The sequence below is a fragment of the Triticum dicoccoides genome, chromosome 5A (genome assembly GCF_002162155.2).
Source record: "Triticum dicoccoides isolate Atlit2015 ecotype Zavitan chromosome 5A, WEW_v2.0, whole genome shotgun sequence".
NCBI lineage: Eukaryota > Viridiplantae > Streptophyta > Magnoliopsida > Poales > Poaceae > Triticum > Triticum dicoccoides.
In genome coordinates, this window is record NC_041388.1 from 675,670,636 (window position 1) to 675,677,196 (window position 6,561).

The following is a 6,561-nucleotide window of genomic DNA, read 5'->3' on the forward strand; positions in this document are numbered from 1 at the left end:
TCGAGCAACTAATCTTTGAAACTTCGAGAGCAACAATAATTGAGAAAGTGACATGATTCACAAATAAGAAGAACAAAAAGTGGCATTGGTGAAGAATCTCGTCTGAAGAGGTAACCTTCGGACCTGATTTCATTCCATACGACCAGCCACGGTGGTATGTTTTACGTTGTCTTTTGTTCTACCCCTCTTCGGTAAATCAGCCGCCATTCCTTCATACGAGCTCGGAATTTGACGTTTTTGTGCCCGTTGGATTCGTATAAACGACACCGATCCATCTATGGTATTAGATCTTAGTTTTGAATAATTTGAAAAAATGACTATTTTCACTCTCCGAAACAGTGAAGTGTGGTACCGTGAGTCGTACGTATTGAGCCCGTCCTTGGTCCTTTCATCGTGCATGGTCCTAGGTTCCTACAAAACACCTGTATACACAAGAAAATAAAGAAAACTAATAAAAACCAAATAAATTACTAAATGTGCAATGCTCACAAGGAGAAGTGTAAATACCGATGATCATGTATAATGGACAAATATTTGGTTCAATGGGACAAGATATGAAAAGAACATGCAAAAAATGAGCTCTAAAAATGTGTAAAATATAAAGCCATCACATGTAGCTGAAAAAAGGTTTGCTTAGTCACTTCTCATCTGGAGCATCAGATGTTCATCTAGCAGTGCAAAACAGATCGTGTCCTGTTCATCTTCTTCCTCCCTTCTCTTTCTCCCGCAGTGACGATTCGACCTCCTCCCCCATGACCTATGAGGGAGTCCTGGACTAAGGGGTCCTCGGGCGTCCGGCCTGCTAGCCATGGGCCGGACTGATGGGTTGTGAAGATACGAAGACCGAAGACTGCACCCGTGTCCGGATGGGACTCTCCTTGGCGTGGAAGACAGGCTTGGCGATCAAATATGTAGATTCCTTTCTTTGTAACCGACCTTGTGTAACCCTAGATCCCCCAGGTGTCTATATAAACCGGAGGACTTAGTCCGAAGGGGTTATACATGATCACAACCATACGAGCTAGGCCTTTAGGGTTTAGCCATTACGATCTCGTGGTAGATCAACTCTTGTAATACTCATATTCATCAAGATCAATCGAGCAAGACGTAGGATATTACCTCCATAGAGAGGGCCCGAACCTGGGTAAAATATTGTGTCTCCTGTCTCCTGTTACCATCGACCTTAGAAGCACAGTTCGGGACCCCCTACCCGAGATCTGCCGGTTTTGACACCGACAACCTACCTAGGCCTAACTACCCAGCTCCACCCCTCGCGGCTGGTAGCTGACGCTGCCGAGGGAGTCCTGGACTAAGGGGTCCTCGGGCGTCCGGCCTGTTATCTATGGGTCGGACTGATGGGTTGTGAAGATATGAAGACCGAAGACGGTGCCCGTGTCCGGATGAGACTCTTCTTGGCGTGGAAGGCAAGCTTAGCGAACAACTATGAAGATTCCATCTTATGTAACCAACTCTATGTAACCCTAGATCCCCCTCGGTGTCTATATAACCGGAGGGTGTAGTCCGGAAAAGATATACTCAATACCGTAGTCATACAAGCTAGACTTCTAGGGTTTAGCCATTACGATCTCGTGGTAGATCAACTATTGTAATACTCATATTCATCAAGATCAATCAAGCAGGAAGTAGGGTATTACCTCCATAGAGAGGGCCTGAACCTGGGTAAACATCGTGTCCCCTGTCTCCTGTTACCATCAACCTCAGATGCACAGTTTGGGACCCCCTACCCGAGATTCGCCGGTTTTGACACTGACATTGGTGCTTTCATTGAGAGTTCCTCTGTGCTGTCGCTGAAAGGTTTGATGGCCCCTTCAATCGTCAATAATGACGCTGTCTACGGAGAAACTTTCCTCCCCGGACAGATCTTCGTGTTCGGCGGTTCGCACTGCGGGCCAACTCGTTTGGCCATCTGGAGCAGATCGAAAGCTATGCCCCTGGCCATCAGGTCAGGTTCGGGAGCTTGAACTACGTCCCGGACATCCGTGGAGATTTCATCTTCGCCGGATTCGATACCACAGTAGCCGCTCCCGATCACCCTGATCATCATGACCTAAAACTGTCATTGGGCCGCATCCAGGAGATCGCTCCTGTAACCACACTGGCCCTAGAGCCGGAGCAGGCCGTGCCATCCAAAGACGGGAGGATTAACCCCACCACGAAGGCCGCAGATTCCACGGCGTTGGAGCCGCACATGGACTCGGTCCCACATGATGCCCATGCCACCGGAACGCCGGACTCGTCTCTGGCCATAGGTTCCGAACCATGCGACCCCGCGGACGCCGAACTTGATAGTTTATCGATTTTTGAATTCAGCGTCGCAGACATCTTCCAGCACTCGCCTCTGGGCGATGTGCTAAACTCGTTAAAAAGCATGTCCTCCGCGGAGGACTCTCGGCCGAACTATATCCGGCTCGAACTAGGGGCTGACGATGGAGAATTTCGCTTCCCACCCACCACCCACTTTATAGCCACGAAAGAGGAGTTGACCGACGGACTTGATTACGACTCCGAGGACAGTGACGATGATGCCTGAGAAGAACAGGCCCAGAACCCGCCGTTCACCGGACGCTGGACGGCTACTTCCTCGTATGACGTATACATGGTGGATGCACCAAAGGAAAACTGCGGCGACAACAAGGAAGACCCAGTTGAGGATAAACCTTCCGAAATATAGTCCAAGCACCAGCGTCAGCGGCGCCGCTCTAAGTCACGCCGCAGTAAAGATAGCAACAGCGGCACAGGAGAAGATGACACTCCGGAAGTTGCCGAAGACAACGAAGACCCCGTCGACACAACAAATGAACAAGATAAACGGGAAGATGGGCAGGTTAGCCCTGTTAAACAGGCCACGCACAAAGATTCCGAGGACGATGGTTACCTTCGGCTCTCCGAGGATGAGGTGAGCCTCGGCACCGAAGATTTCATCGTGCCCGAGGAACCTCTTGAGCAGGAGCGCTTTAAGCGCCAGCTAATAGCCACTGCAAGGAGTCTGAAAAAGAAACAGCAGCAGCTTCAAGCTGACCAAGATCTGCTGATAAATGGACTGATGTCCTAGCAGCCGAAGAATACGGCCTCAAGCGCCCAACCAAAAGCTACCCAAAGCGTAAATTGCTCCCTCAGTTCGACGAGGAGGCGCCGGAGTATATACCACCATCATACAATGCGGTTGACCGACCACCGCGTGGCCGGGAGAAAACGGCAACTCATGCCGAACACCAACCCACCCCGCCTCGTCACTCAGGTAAAGATAAATTCGCCCACAACCATACATATGACCTCCGGCAAAACCTGAACAATAAAGCAGGACCTACCAGATCAATCTACGGATCGCGAGGACGCACCTCGACATGTGACAACGGCCACCTATTCGGACGTGACAAACGCAGTCATGCGCAGGCCAAACACCGCAGACGGACTCCATCAGAGCTGCGTCATGATACAGCCCAATACAGAGGCCCCGCACACCCTCATTGTTTCATTGATGAGGTCCTGGATCACAAATTCCCCAAAGGATTCAAGCCCGTGAATGTAGAATCATACGATGGAACCACGAACCCCGCGGTGTGGATCGAGGACTTCATTCTCCACATCCATATGGCCCGCGGAGATGACCTCCACGCCATAAAATACCTCCCTCTAAAACTCAAAGGGCCAGCTCGGCATTGGCTAAACAGTCTGCCTGAAAATTCCATTGGCAGATGGGAGGACTTGGAAGAGGCTTTCCTCGATAACTTCCAAGGTACATATGTTCGACCTCCGGACGTTGATGACTTGAGACATATAGTTCAACATCCCGGAGAGTCCGCCGGGAAATTCTGGACAAGGTTCTTAACTAAAAAGAACCAAATTGTCGACTGTCCAGATGCCGAAGCTCTTGCAGCTTTCAAGCATAGCATCCGCGACGAATGGCTTGCTCGCCACCTCGGCCAAGAAAAGCCAAAATCCATGGCGGCCCTCAGGGCACTAATGACCCGCTTTTGTGTGGGCGAGGACAGTTGGTTGGCTCGTAGTAAAAACAATGCAAGCGACGCCGGCACCCATGAGGTTAAAAATAACAAAGACAAGTCTCGACGCAATAGATACAAGCGCCGAAACGGCGATGACAACACCGAGGATACGGCGGTCAACGCCGGATTCAGTGACTCTAAGTCCGGTCAGTGGAAGAAGCCGTCCCAAAAGAACAATTCGGACCCATCCAGCTTGGACCGCATACTTGATCGTCCAGGCCAGATTCACGGCACCCTCGACAAGCCTCCTAATCATAAAAATAGAGAGTGCTGGGTTTTCAAACAGGCCGGCAAATTAAACACCGAGAACATGGAAAAAGGATCGCAAAGCGAGGCCGACGACGAAGAGCCACGGCAGCCGAACACAGGGGGGCAGAAAAAGTTTCCCCCTCAGGTCAAAACGGTGAACATGATATATGCCACCCACATCCCCAAGAGGGGGTGCAAGCGGGCGCTTAGGGACGTCTACGCGATAGAGCCGGTCGCCCTAAAATTCAATCCATGGTCGTCGTGCCCGATCACTTTCGATCGCCGGGATCACCCGACCAGTATACGTCATGGGGGCTCAGCCGCACTAGTCTTAGACCCAATAATTGATGGGTTTCACCTGACTCGCATCCTTATGGACGGTGGTAGCAGCCTCAATCTGCTCTATCAGGATACAACGCGGAACATGGGCATTAACCCATCAAGGATCAAGCCTACAAGGACTACCTTTAAAGGAGTCATACTAGGTATAGAGGACCGCTTTACGGGCTCAATCACATTAGAGGTTGTCTTCGGATCTCCGGACAACTTCTGAAGCGAGGAGTTAATCTTCGATATCATCCCATTTCGCAGCGGCTATCATGCACTGCTCGGACGAACTGCGTTTGCTCGATTCAACGCAGTGCCACACTATGTTTATCTCAAGCTCAAGATGCCCGGTCCATGCGGCGTCATAACAGTCAATGGCAATACGGAACGCGATCTCCGTACAGAAGAGCACACAGCTGCCCTAGCAACAGAAGTACAAAGAGGCCTTCTCAAGCAGAATCTTCATTCGGTTGCCGAGCCCGCAGACACCCTTAAGAGGGTCTGAACTACTCTGCAGCAGGAGAGCTCGGCTCGTCAGGAGCTCGACTAGCAATCCGGCCTCCGTCTAAGTCCCGATCAAGTGGTGGCATTCATGTCGCGCGTACATAACTACGCACTTAAAATTCCATGGGCATTGACGGAGGCACAGATAGCTTATGATTCATGGCACGGCTCAACCGGCATTGGATACACACATACTTTCACTTTTACTTGTTTTCCTTTCAGGTCTCAATCCCACAGGCCCCATCGGGGGGTCTGGTCATCGGTCCTCTTGTAGGATAAATACACCAAGACAGGGAGAAGCGCAGACATATGGGGAACTTTTTAGGTGATTCCGTTAACGATAACTCTACCTGTTTTGCAGGACCCACATGCAGCTCTCCCCTGGTTTCAGCATGTTAAATAGCATGTTGCTTATTACACTATTTGTATCAATGCGCTTTGACGTACTAATTACATTACAATGAAAACAGTTTGTAGCTGGAGCTGTAGGACCCCAGCTTTTTAGCTTTACGTCTTCTCTGTTTTCTTTCTCTCTTTTCTTTTTCAGATTCCCTATGGATAACCCCATCAGGTAGCACCCGTACACTTTGGTACGTTTGATGTTTGCCAGGGGCTCTATAACACCCCACACTACGACAACAAACGTCCGAAAACTTTCTATAAGTATAGTTCGGCACCCCGAATTTAGCATTATATGCATTGGCTCTGAATCATGTCTTTGGTCAATAGTTGGGTTGCCTGGCTCCTGTGCTTGCTACCCTATGTTCTGCTACATCGGCTAGGGTAGTAAAGGGAGAACTACTGCGATTGTGGCCTAGTCTTAACCGGATGAGCACCTCAGTAGAGAAAGCCGAAAACTGACTGTCATGATGCGGCGAGAGCTAGTCAGCTGTTCGGAGGTCTCAAATCGTTGGAGATTTTTCCGCATTTCGCGAAGGATTGGTACTTCCCGATCAGACACTGACAGCACTCTGGTTCGTATACCAGGGGATGTGCATATGTCTTATTATAAAACTCTTCTGGCTAAGTGAGGGCGTTCAAACCGCATAGTCTGGTTGCCTGGTTCGTTGCGCTAAACAACTCCTTCAAGGACCATATAATAGGATCAAGATTGTTTAGATTCCACCCCGAACACCTCTGTACTACCTACGCGAGGGCAGAAGCCGATGACTGGTTAACCCTCAGATTTCATACAACACGGCCACACAGGAGGACACAATCAAAACATAAATTATATCACAAAGCGGATTTGTTGTCATCATACAAGACAAAACACGAGTGTATTCACTCAAAAATAACGTCATGCCCGCACTACGTGGCTACAATACGAGACCCCTCTAGGACATCCACAAAATAGCGCTCGGGTGTACGGTGCTCCTTGCCCTTCGGCGACCCCTTCATCAGCTCGACGGCGTCCATTTTCGCCCACCACATCTTGCAGCGAGCAAAGGCCATC